The sequence below is a fragment of the Ambystoma mexicanum genome, chromosome 2p, assembly GCF_040938575.1.
Source record: "Ambystoma mexicanum isolate Mex_15411 chromosome 2p, UKY_AmexF1_1, whole genome shotgun sequence".
Classification (NCBI taxonomy): domain Eukaryota; kingdom Metazoa; phylum Chordata; class Amphibia; order Caudata; family Ambystomatidae; genus Ambystoma; species Ambystoma mexicanum.
The window spans coordinates 40737766-40751061 of NC_090923.1; positions in this window are offsets into that span (position 1 = coordinate 40737766).

A 13296-nucleotide genomic window follows, 5' to 3' on the forward strand; every position below is an offset into this window, starting at 1 on the left:
CCAGCAGGAGGGCGAGAGTCAGGCACACGTGACCCAGTGACCTCATCTTCCAGCCGCACGCGATGATGGGCACTCCAGCAGATGTGCAGAGAGAGTGGGAGAACCTGACTGGCACTGGCAGGAACTCAAGAGGGCACATCTATAGGGCAGCCTCATACCCGGTCTCCAGCAAACCCTTCTAGCTCTCCTGGCCCCCAGGTGCATATCCTGGTCTGCAGCTATCCCCCCCTCCCCCACTGCACATGTGCAGGCCTTTCGTGACCCCATGGCCCCCACACTCCACCACTGAGCTGCCCTTCAACCCCCCACCCCCTTACAACGAGAGCGTACCCCTCTCAGCCCCATGTGGGCTTCCCCGTCAGGCAGTACACACTGTGGATGGAGCTCTTCCCCCCTTCAACTCCCCACCACTGCATGCCGAGCACCGCAGCCGCCCTGCCCCTCCCACACCTCAGGACGCGCTCTGATCTGTGCAATAGATCCACCTTTGTCCATATCCTTTGTGAGTGTACAGAATTTTCCATGTGCTGCTCGGTCAGTGCCAAGGTCAGGTATGTGCATTTTGCACACAGATTGGCATTTCCATTTCCAATCCACTTGTATGTGGTGTGAAGACATTTAGACGGGTCTGCAATGTCAGCCATGTCCAAACGTCCCTCGCACCAAATTGACGGCGCCAGAAAGGCTTCTGTGCCAAAATGGGCATGCCGAACTGGCCACCGCGCGGAAGCGCCCACGCCAACCCGGCCCACAACAGAACGGCTGCGCCAAGTGGGTGCACCGTAGGGGCTGTGGCCACTCGCCCTGCTGGGAAACCCCGAACACATTTGCTGTCTGTCTTCTTCTTGCTGGTAGATTTTATCCATCAGGGGTGATTTTTGGATGCCGAGGCGTGTGCCCCGTTACTCCAACCTCTCGGTTGAGTCAGTCATGGGTTGGATTTCTTTTTGGTGAGTAGGGCTGGTTTCACAGGGTCTTTGCCGTGATGATCGTGGGCAGCGAACACCTTTGCTTCAGCAACAGTCATATCTAGGTGAGCAGGAGGGTGGGCTGCAGTGTGTCACTGCATAACCTGTTGCAGTGCCAAGTACCTGCTCTCCAAGGATGTGGCCAGGAGCGACGCAGTGGCGTTGCTAGAGGGGATCTTCGTTTTTAGGAATAAAGATAAAAATTACTCGTCGAGCTGCCCTTCACCCCCCCCCCCCCTCCGCCCCCTGCCGCTCTCGTCTCTTCTCTCGCTATCCCTCTCTCTCTCTCTCTCTCTCTCTGTCCTTCTATCTCTTTGTCTCCCACTCTCTTATCTCTCTCTCTTTGTCCCCTCTCTCTCTCTCTCCATCTCCCCCTTTCTCTCTCTTCTCTCTCTCCCTCTCCCCCTCTCTATCCTTCTATCTCTCTGTCTCACACTCTCTTTCTCTTCATCTGCTAGTCAAGTGGCACAGTGAGTAGAGCACTCACTTTGACATCCGTCAGAGCCTGCTGACACAGGTTCAAATCCTCGCGGGGCCAAACTCAGCCTTTCATCCTTCTGAGGTTGTTAAATGAGCACCACACACCTGGGTAATAATAAGCAGTGCTCGTTCGTAGTGCTATTTAAATGCCAAATTATTATTATCTCTCTTCTCAGTATGTTCCTCTCTCCCCCAGGCTCTCTTTTCAAACTCTATCCCTCTCACGCTCTCTCCCCGTCTATCTTGCTCTTCTCTCTCTGTACCTCTCTCTTCTCTCTCTCTCTCCCCGCCCCTCTCTCTCTCTCTCTCTCTCTCTCTCTGGTACGCGTTCTCCCTCCGTGTGTCTGTGTTTCTGGCTCCGCACCCCCTCTTTCTCTCTCTCTCTCTCCCTCTCCCTGTCCCTCACGCTCTCTAGTTTGGTACATGTTCTCTCTCCCTGTGTCGGTGTTTCTGGCTCCCCACCCCCCTCTTTCTCTGTCTCTCTCTCTCTCTCTCTCTCTCTCTCTCTCTCTCTCTCTCTCTCTCTCTTTCTCTCTCTTTCTAGTCTGGTACGTGTTCTCTCTCCCTGTGTCTGTGTTTCTGGTTCCCCACTCCCCTCTTTCTCTGTCTCTCTCACTCTCCCTGTCCCTCACTCTCTCTAGTCTGGTACTTGTTCTCTCTCCCTGTGTCGGTTTTCCTGGCTCCCCACCCCCCTCGTTCTCTCTCTCTCTCTCGCTCTCTCTCTCTCTCTCTCGCACTCTCTCCCTGCCCCCCCTCCACTCTCTCCCTCACTCTCTCTAGTCTGGTACGTGTTCTCTCTCCCTGTGTCGGTGTTTCTGTGTCCCCACCCTCCTCTTTCTCTGTCTCTCTCTCTCCCTATCCCTCACCCTCTCTAGTCTGGTACGTGTTCTCTCTCCCTGTGTCGGTGTTTCTGGCTCCCCCCCCCCTCTCTCTCTCTAGTCTGGTACGTGTTCTCTCTCTCTGTGTCTGTGTTTCTGGCTCCCCACCCCCTCTTTCTCTGTCTCTCTCTCCATGCCCCCCCCTCTCTCTCTCTAGTCTGGTACGTGTTCTCTCTCCTTGTGTCTGTGTTTCTGGCTTCTCACCCTCCTCTTTCTCTGTCTCTCTCTCTCTCCCTGTCCCTCACCCTCTTTAGTCTGGTAGGTGTTCACTCTCCCTGTGTCAGTGTTTCTGGCTCCCCACCCCCCTCTTTCTCTGTCTCTCTCTCCCTCTCCCCCCCTCTCTCACTCCCTCACTCTCTCTCGTCTGGTACGTGTTCTCTCTCCCTGTGTCGGTGTTTCTGGCTCCCCACCCCCCTCTTTCTCTGTCTCTCTCTCCCTGCCCCCCCTCTCTCTCTAGTCTGGTACATGTTCTCTCTCCCTGTGTCGGTGTTTCTGGCTCCCCACCCCCCTCTTTCTCTGTCTCTCTCTCTCTCCCTGCCCCCCCCTCTTTCTCTAGTCTGGTACGTGTTCTCTCTCCCTGTGTCGGTGTTTCTGCCTCCCCACCCCTCTCTTTCTCTGTCTCTCTCTCTCCCTGCCCCCTCCTCTCTCTCTCTCTCTCTCTTTCTCTCTGTCTCTCTCTCTCTCTCTGTCTCTCTCTTTCTCTCTCTTTCTAGTCTGGTACGTGTTCTCTCTCCCTGTGTCTGTGTTTCTGGTTCCCCACTCCCCTCTTTCTCTGTCTCTCTCACTCTCCCTGTCCCTCACCCTCTTTAGTCTGGTACGTGTTCTCTCTCCCTGTGTCGGTGTTTCTGCCTCCCCACCCCTCTCTTTCTCTGTCTCTCTCTCTCCCTGCCCCCTCCTCTCTCTCTCTCTCTCTTTCTCTCTGTCTCTCTCTCTCTGTCTCTCTCTTTCTCTCTCTTTCTAGTCTGGTACGTGTTCTCTCTCCCTGTGTCGGTGTTTCTGGGTCCCCACCCTCCTCTTTCTCTGTCTCTCTCTCTCTCCCTATCCCTCACCCTCTCTAGTCTGGTACGTGTTCTCTCTCCCTGTGTCGGTGTTTCTGGCTCCCCCCCCTCTCTCCCTCTAGTCTGGTACGTGTTCTCTCTCTCTCTGTCTGTGTTTCTGGCTCCCCACCCCCTCTTTCTCTGTCTCTCTCTCCATGCCCCCCCCCTCTCTCTCTCTAGTCTGGTACGTGTTCTCTCTCCTTGTGTCTGTTTTTCTGGCTTCTCACCCCCCTCTTTCTCTGTCTCTCTCTCTCTCTCCCCCTGTCCCTCACCCTCTCTAGTCTGGTAGGTGTTCTCTCTCCCTGTGTCGGTGTTTCTGGCTCCCCACCTCCCGCTTTCTCTGTCTCTCTCTCCCTCTCCCCCCTCTCTCACTCCCTCACTCTCTCTCGTCTGGTACGTGTTCTCTCTCCCTGTGTCGGTGTTTCTGGCTCCCCACCCCCCTCTTTCTCTGTCTCTCTCTCCCTGCCCCCCCTCTCTCTCTAGTCTGGTACGTGTTCTCTCTCCCTGTGTCGGTGTTTCTGGCTCCCCACCCCCCTCTTTCGCTGTCTCTCTCTCTCTCCCTGCCCCCCCCCCTCTTTCTCTAGTCTGGTACGTGTTCTCTCGACCTGTGTCGGTGTTTCTGGCTCCCCACCCCCCTCTTTCTCTGTCTCTCTCTCTCCCTGCCCCCCCCCTCTTTCTCTAGTCTGGTACGTGTTCTCTCTCCCTGTGTCGGTGTTTCTGCCTCCCCACCCCTCTCTTTCTCTGTCTCTCTCTCTCCCTGCCCCCTCCTCTCTCTCTCTCTCTCTCTCTCTCTCTTTCTCTCTCTCTCTGTCTCTCTCTCTCTGTCTCTCTCTTTCTCTCTCTTTCTAGTCTGGTACGTGTTCTCTCTCCCTGTGTCGGTGTTTCTGGGTCCCCACCCTCCTCTTTCTCTGTCTCTCTCTCTCTCCCTATCCCTCACCCTCTCTAGTCTGGTACGTGTTCTCTCTCCCTGTGTCGGTGTTTCTGGCTCCCCCCCCCCTCTCTCTCTCTCTAGTCTGGTACGTGTTCTCTCTCTCTGTGTCTGTGTTTCTGGCTCCCCACCCCCTCTTTCTCTGTCTCTCTCTCCATGCCCCCCCCCCTCTCTCTCTAGTCTGGTACGTGTTCTCTCTCCTTGTGTCTGTGTTTCTGGCTTCTCACCCCCCTCTTTCTCTGTCTCTCTCTCTCTCTCCCTGTCCCTCACCCTCTCTAGTCTGGTAGGTGTTCTCTCTCCCTGTGTCGGTGTTTCTGGCTCCCCACCCCCCGCTTTCTCTGTCTCTCTCTTCCTCTCCCCCCTCTCTCACTCCCTCACTCTCTCTCGTCTGGTACGTGTTCTCTCTCCCTGTGTCGGTGTTTCTGGCTCCCCACCCCCCTCTTTCTCTGTCTCTCTCTCCCTGCCCCCCCTCTCTCTCTAGTCTGGTACGTGTTCTCTCTCCCTGTGTCGGTGTTTCTGGCTCCCCACCCCACTCTTTCGCTGTCTCTCTCTCTCCCTGCCCCCCCCCTCTTTCTCTAGTCTGGTACGTGTTCTCTCGACCTGTGTCGGTGTTTCTGGCTCCCCACCCCTCTCTTTCTCTGTCTCTCTCTCTCCCTGCCCCCTCCTCTCTCTCTCTCTCTAGCCTGGTACGTGTTCTCTCTCCCTGTGTCGGTGTTTCTGGCTCCCCACCCCCCTCTTTCTCTGTCTCTCTCTCCCTACCTCCCCCCCCCTCTCTCTAGTCTGGTACGTGTCCTCTCTCCCTGTGTCGGTGTTTCTGGCTCCCCACCCCCCTCTTTCTCTGTCTCTCTCTCCCTGCCCCCCCCCCCTCTCTAGTCTGGTACGTGTTCTCTCTCCCTGTGTCTGTGTTTCTGGCTCCCCACCCCCCTCTTTCTCTGTCTCCCTCTCTCCCTGTCCCTCTCTCTCTCTCTCTCTCCCTGTCCCTCTCTCTCTCTCTCTCTAGTCTGATACGTGTTCGCTCTCCCTGTGTCGGTGTGGTCTGGCTTTCTCTCTCTCACTGTCCCCTCCCCCCAACTTCCCCATGACCTTCTTTATCGCATCCCTCTTCAACTCTTTAGTTCTGCGCCTCACTACCACTCTCCCCCATCCTTCATACCACGCTCCTTCCTCCCTCGCCCCTCTCTCCTTCTGCCCTCCTCTTTCCCTTCCCCTTCTCCCCTCACCCTCTCCTGTATCCCCCGGTCTCTCTGTCCCTCGCCACCCCCTGTTCCTGTCTCTCCCCATCACTCTTTGGTCCCCCTGTCTTCCTCTGTCTGCCTCTCTTTCCCTCTGTCCCCCGCCCCCCTCGCCCCAAGCACTCCGTCGCTGTCACTCTTTCTGTCTTCTGCTCTGGGTCTCCCTCTTTGTCTCGGTAACCCTTTGGGTCTGTATCTCTCTGTCTCTCCCTCTGCTTCTCGCTCTTCCTCTTTTTTTCTCCCTAGCTCTCTCTGCCTCCAGCTCTGCACGTCTCTCCCTCCCCCTCTCCCTCCCCCCTCTTTCAGTGCAGAGCTTCACTGCTGCCCTAATCTCTCGTTTCTCTGACTCTGCCCCTCTCCCTAGCTCTCTCTGCCCCAGCTCTGCATGTCTCTCCCATCTCTCCCCCCTCCCTCTTTCAGTGCAGAGCTTCACTGCTGCCCTAATCTCTCGTTTCTCTGACTCTGCCCCTCTCCCTAGCTCTCTCTGCCCCAGCTCTGCATGTCTCTCCCATCTCACCCCCCTCCCTCTTTCAGTGCAGAGCTTCACTGCTGCCCTAATCTCTCGTTTCTCTGACTCTGCCCCTCTCCCTAGCTCTCTCTGCCCCAGCTCTGCATGTCTCTCCCATCTCTCCCCCCTCCCTCTTTCAGTGCAGAGCTTCACTGCTGCTCTAATCTCCCCGTCTCTCTGACTCTGTCTCTCTCGCGCTATTTCTGCTAGACTTTCTTCCTCGTCCTCTCCCTCCTTCACCCCCCCACCCCCTCTGTCAGTGAGGAGTTTCTCCCTCAGCCCCCCACCCCTGCTAGTGTTCGCAGCGAGGGGGCTGAGTGGTGGGAAGGAGCCGAGGGGCGGAGCCTGCGATGTAGCCACAGCACAGGCTGCTGGCAAGAATCTCTGCGTAGGGGGTGGGGAGTGGGGGTGGGGGCTCCCATGTGCGTGTTCACTTGCTCATACCCTGTACCCACTGCAAAGACATCCTTATTGGCGTAAATCCACGTGCGAGGTAATAATATCGTGTGTATATGGAAATGCCACTTTATGCTCGATTCCACCTGCTTCTAAGCGCTATAATACTGTCGTTATTAACTGGGGGGGCTGCCCCCTACTGGGGCCAGAAGGATATCGGGGATGGGGGGCGACACTTTAAACATGGATTAACGGGACTGACTTTTAACCAGAAATATAAGCAGTAGAGAATCCTTTGGATCCCCTGGGGGGTACTGTGGTGTCGTCACCAGTATATCGAAGAGAGGAACAGTCCTCTCTCTTTGTTTTGTTGTTGAGTGGGCTGCGCCCCACGTGACAGGAAGAGGAGGGGTTACCGCGCAGAGCGGCAGTTAGGATTGCTGTAAAATAAAGTTAAGACGTGTTGCACCCCAGCTCTCGTGTCCGCCTCATTCTTAAAGTAAGGAACGCACGTGAGCGTGAGGAGGTCCACATACAGGATATTACATCTGGCGACGAGGCGGACACGCGCCCCGCCGTGCCCGCCGCCTCAGGTCACAGCGCTCGGACGCCCGTGAGTTTTCGCCCTCCGATGCCCCGAGGATTGAGGGTCGGAGCGTGAGAGCTCCGCCGGAAGAGGCCCCGAAGCGCTCACTCCACGGGTGGAGCAGGAGCCGCAGCTCCCCGTAAAACATCCTTCCGAGCGGGAGAAAGGGAAGACCTCTCTCCCGCCAACGGCATCAACGCCGGCAGGCGTGCATCTCAACGCCGCGGGTGGAGCAGTGACTCCCCGCATCACACCACCGGGCGGTCGAGGAGCGCTGGCCTCCCGCCGACGGCAACGGACACAGTGTGCCCACTTCTAACACCTGCATAAAAGGGTAAGCAAGAACCCCAACGCAAACCGCGAGTCAAGAGGCACATCTACAAGGCCTCATAGAGCCCCACGCAGCCATCCACACCCGGTTTTGGCACAAGGAGAGCAATTCCCCCAACGCAGTGCCCCCTAGTGGCGGTCAGACGCCATCGCACTCGCGAACGACAGGCAAGCCCAGGTCAAGCTCATGAGCGGCTCAGGAGAGGATTCACCCACCGCCACAGCGACTCCAGCCCGTAGGGTGTCACTCACAGTCCCAGTGACACCAGCACAAGAGGAGGGATCCTCCGCCCCAACGTCCCCGCACAGAAAAATGACGGACAGCCTGCTGGCCCAATTACCAGCAAATTTTGATCTCACAGAGACAAGCACCCTGGGGTCAAGGTGGAGAAGATGGTTGAGAGACTTTGAAGTATGCCTGAAGGCAGCTGGACCACTGGAGGACGAACAAAAACTAAACCTTCTAAATCATGCGGTTGGTTCCAATGTACGAGATATCCTTGAGGAAATGCCGGAAGACACCATAGATACGTACATCAAGTTAAAGACATCGCTCACAGAGTATTTCACGCCTCACACAAACGTAGACTACGAACGGCATGTGTTCCACACTACCAAGCAAAACAAAGGAGAATCCATAGACGCGTTCGTCATGAGGCTGAGATCGAAAATGAAGCACTGTGATTTCAACAACTACTCGAACGAGGAGGCCCTCAGGTCGCAAATCATAGTGGGGTGCGAAAGCGCGGACTTCCGGAAGCGACTACTACAACAGCCGAGAAGTCTAGAAGAAATCCTGTGCCTAGCGAGATCCGACGCCGCCCTGGCAGCGCAGGTGGAAGGCCTGGACGACATAAAGATCACACACGGCAAACAAGAAAGCATCAACAAGCTGGAGGGCACGACAAGAACCAATCAAGATCATTTCTGCTACAGGTGCGGCCATGAATACCCACATGAAGGGACGTGTCCAGCCATGGGACAAACATGCTCCGCATGTGGTGGCGACAACCACTACAAGTCTGTATGCCTGATATTTCGCAGCAAAATAAAAGGGGCCGGCAGAAATGGAAAGCCCTCGATGGAACCAGAACAGTACCAACCCTCTCACCACAACAGGGCAGCACACCACTTCCAGGAACAAGGACGGCGCCGTCCTCACGACGACCAACCGGAAAGAAGACAAGAGAGGAGAGAATGGAGGGAGAGCAAAACCACCCAGCCAAAAGCAAGGAGGCGACCCAGAAGATATGTGAGATGCCTCATAGAACAATCACAGTCAGAGAGTGTGTCAAGCGCATCCTCAGAAGAGAGATCCCGCAGACCGGAAATACAACAAGAAGCACCGCGGAAAAAGGGATATCTATACGCCCTTGGGAACGACATGGCCAAAGAGCACAGCCCGATGCTAAGAATTCGAATAAACCAAACAGCTGCAGAATTCCTGATAGATACGGGAGCAACTGTGAATGTAATAAGCGAAGAAGTATACCGAAGCATACCGAACGCTCCTCGCCTACAGCCAGCACGAGCCCTCATCTATCCCTACGGCTCAAAAACACCCCTAGACTGCAAAGGGTTTTTCATGGCATCATGCCAGTACAAGGAACATAAGAAAAGCATCCCCATGCACGTGCTAGAAGCCGCCACCGAGAGCGGATGCATCTTGAGCTATCGGTCAGCCATAGAGATGGGACTCATTCACATATTATACCGCCTCATGGTGCACAAGTACCTAGATCCAACGGCAAGCATAGATCAAATATTCCCGGCACTGTTCAAAGGCCTAGGAAAACTAAAAGGAAAACAGATTGAACTTCACATCGACCCCCACATCACTCCAGTAGCCCAGCATTACAGGGGCATCCCCATCAACATTCAACAGCAAGTTGAAAACGAGCTAACTAAGCTACTAGAAGCTGACATCATTGAGCCCGCGGAAGGCCCCACACCATGGGTCTCTCCTATAGTACCAGTACCCAAAAGAGATTCTCAGGACATTAGGATATGTGTGGACATGAGAAGGCCGAATGAAGCCATCCTAAGAGAACGACATCAAGCCCCCCGGATAACGGACATGGTGCATCTCTTGAATGGGGCGACAATATTCTCGAAGTTAGACCTAAACAAAGGCTATCATCAGCTGGAGCTCAGCAAGAACTCGCGATACATAACCACTTTTGCCACCCATCTAGGTTTGTTCCGCTACAAGCGACTCAGTTTTGGAGTGTCCTCAGCGGCCGAAATTTTTCAAGCAGAAATCCACAATCTCATCAAGCATGTGCCCAACTGCTTGAACTACAGCGATGACATTCTAGTGTTCGGCCAAACTCAGGAACAACACGATGACACTCTGATGAGAGTCTGCATGGCTCTAGAGGAAGCCCAGCTAACACTCAACAAAGAAAAATGTGAATTCCGTAAGAAGACACTCAGATTCTTCGGACACATATTTTCAGAGAAGGGCATGACACCAGACCCTGAAAAGGTTAGTGCGCTCCGTGAAGCTGAACCACCAACAACAACATCGGACCTCAGATCATTCTTGGGGCTCGCAAGCTACTGCACGAGGTACATATGTGATTTTGCGTCCATCAGTGAACCCCTGAGAGCCCTAACCAAACTGAACACCGAGTTTGCGTGGTCAACCAAATGCCAAGAAGCATTCCAGATCATCAAGGACCGCATCTCGGACGCCCGATACCTGGCGTACTTTGATCCCAAGAAGACAACAGAACTCGTCGTGGACGCCAGTCCCGTTGGGCTAGGCGCCATTCTCACGCAACTAGATGACAGAGATGGAGGCGGGAAGCACATAGTATCGTACGCCAGTCGAAGCCTATCAAAAACCGAACAAGCCTGTTCTCAAGCAGAAAAGGAAGGACTGGCGGTCATCTGGGCTTGCGAGCATTTTCACCTCTTCCTATATGGGAAACCTTTCACGGTTGTGACAGACCACCAAGCACTCACTTTCATCTACGGCAACCCACAAGCCAAAATGCCACCAAGGATAGCCAGATGGGCACTCAGGCTGCAGGACTATCGATTCACCATCATACACCGACCAGGGAAAGAACAAAATCCTGCGGACTTCCTCTCCCGGCACCCCAAGGATAAGAGCGGACCCGAACAATCCATTGCTGATCAATACATCAGATATGTTATTCACAGCAGCACACCACAAGGACTTGACATGGAACAGATAACGAGAGAGTCCAACGCGGATCAGGGAATACAAACCATTTTGAGGTGCCTAGAAACAGGACGATGGAAACATGCAAAACAGATTCGAGAAACAATGAGTGAGGATATCAAACTAGACATCACGTGCCTTTTGGCCGTAAAGGAAGAACTTGCGAAATCAGAGGAAGGACTACTACTAAAAGGGACAAAATTAGTAATACCACGAAACCTACGCCAGAAAGTGCTAGAGCTAGCTCATGAAGGACACAGGGGAATTGTATCCACCAAAAGGATGCTGAGGCAAAAGCTATGGTTTCCCCAACTTGACACCTCTGTGGAAGAATTGTTACAAAACTGTCCCACCTGTGCCATTGTAAAGCCACACACAGTCCCGGAACCCCTAAGAATGACCGAACTACCAGAAGGAACATGGGAAGAGATAGCCATCGACCACTTTGGGCCCATGGAAGGGGGTGAGTACATCCTGGTAGCCGTAGACGAGTACTCTAGATATCCAGACCTACAGATCATCCCATCCACCGCTGCACATCACACCATCCCGGCACTGGATCGGATGTTCGCAATCTATGGCATACCGAAGGTCGTAAAGTCCGACAACGGACCACCCTTCACGGGACAAGACTTTCGAAGATTCGCAGAATACATGGGATTCCGTCATCGCAAAGTAACACCTTCGTGGCCTCAAGCAAATGGCACCGTGGAAAGATTCATGAGCAACATCAAGCGCACAACTCAGATCGCACGCCTTACAGGTGAACCTGTCGAGAAAATGCTGTACCAACTTATGCGTGACTACAGAAACACCCCACACAGCACCACGGGGAAGTCACCTTCGGAGGTGATGTTCGGACGAATGCACGCACCCGACCATGAAGGACAGTACGAAGGGGACGCGGAGATGAGAAGAAGAGACTCCCTCATGAAAGAACACATGAAGGAAGCAGCTGACCGCAAGAGCAGAGCCAGAGAGAGCGACCTGGCGCCAGGGGACATAGTCGTGGTCCGACAGCAGCAACAGGTCAAGAATGCAACTCCATTCAATGAGGAGCCCCTCATCATCACCAGGAAGAAAGGATCGCTCATCACGGCTGAAGGAGACCACCGGTCCATAACGCGAAACTCTTCGCACTTCAGAAGGATGCCTGGTTTTCATCAGTCAAGAAAGTCAAGTATGTGTGATACTTTCTCCCACTGGGACGCCCCTTATGATGGAGACAGAGAAGATTCTGGAGATGACGTGACACCAGAAGAATGGATGGCACTCTCTGCAAGCGTGGATCACCGTCCACAGAGAACCAGGAGAAAGCCTACTCGCCTCATCGAAGAAATGGGTTGAGAACGCAACTGACTGTTTAGTGACGGGAGGGTGTGGTGTCGTCACCAGTATATCGAAGAGAGGAACAGTCCTCTCTCTTTGTTTTGTTGTTGAGTGGGCTGCGCCCCACGTGACAGGAAGAGGAGGGGTTACCGCGCAGAGCGGCAGTTAGGATTGCTGTAAAATAAAGTTAAGACGTGTTGCACCCCAGCTCTCGTGTCCGCCTCATTCTTAAAGGAAGGAACGCACGTGAGCGTGAGGAGGTCCACATACAGGATATTACAGGTACCAGCCCCTAAGTGGGGGAGTAGGGGGGGGGCAATATTTTTTACTCAAGGAGGGGCGGGGTGGGCTCGGTATGAAAACGTTTGAATGCCACTGCCCTATGTAGTGGCGCTCCATTTCTGGACCCCAGGACGATGAAGGACTGGGGGGCCTCTCAGGGTTTGAACCTGTGAAGTGCAGGCCTAGCCCATGAGCCTGCCCCCTGGGCATCGCCTGGCCTTAGCTAAATATGTTCGGCCTGCGCTGCTGGGCAGAGGTTTTGATTTTGAGGGCGGGTAGGCTGGGGCCAGGCGTGCTTCGCCAATGACACTGGACCCAGAAGAACCTAGAGGAGGTTTTCAGCGAGCCCTTCTAGTAAGGGGTTAAGTTAGTTTGGGGACATTGGGGATATGACGCCAGAGTCCACACTATGCTGGGTTACAAAAAAAATAAGAAAAAACCTCTTCACACTGACAGTACTGATCACAAAGCTCCTTCCTGCCCTGCAACCCAACAGCAAACACAGCAACAGTGGGATGTCATATGATATGATATGATATGACATTTGTAACACGCTTATACACAAGTGTTTCAAGGCGCAAGGAGGCAAGAAAGGGGGAACAGAGGGAGGACAGAGACAGCGATGCTACTAGGCCAAGTGACAGTGAGATCGCGCAAGTGCAGGGGATGGTGGAGGGGAAACATGCCAGAGGAAAGGGGAGGTGACAGTGCTGTACATGGGACCAAAACAATAACAAGAAGTGCGGCCAGCAGATGGCAGGTGCAAGGTAAGTGCAGACAGCAGGTGTCCAAAAGTGCAGGTAGAGGGGCTGTAGGGTTACAGATACAGACCCAAGTGCAAGGGATGCCAGGAGGCAGTGCGGGTTTGTAACTCGGCATGCAGGGATCTGGGCCCGAAATCAGAGGGTAGCCAGGTGACCAGTACAGTATCAGACAGGAAATCAGCAGGAGAGAGGAAGAGAGAAGGCAGAAGCAAAGAGGAAGGTCTTGAGGTGCTTCCGGGACCAGAGATGGTTCTCCTCGTGTTTTAGAGAAGCAGGGAGGCTGTTCCAGAAGGAGGACCTGGCCGTTGAAAGAGATCTACCACCAACTTGTTGACTGGAGAAGCGACTGACCCTGAGATAGTTGGAGGTGGAGGAGCGAAGAGCT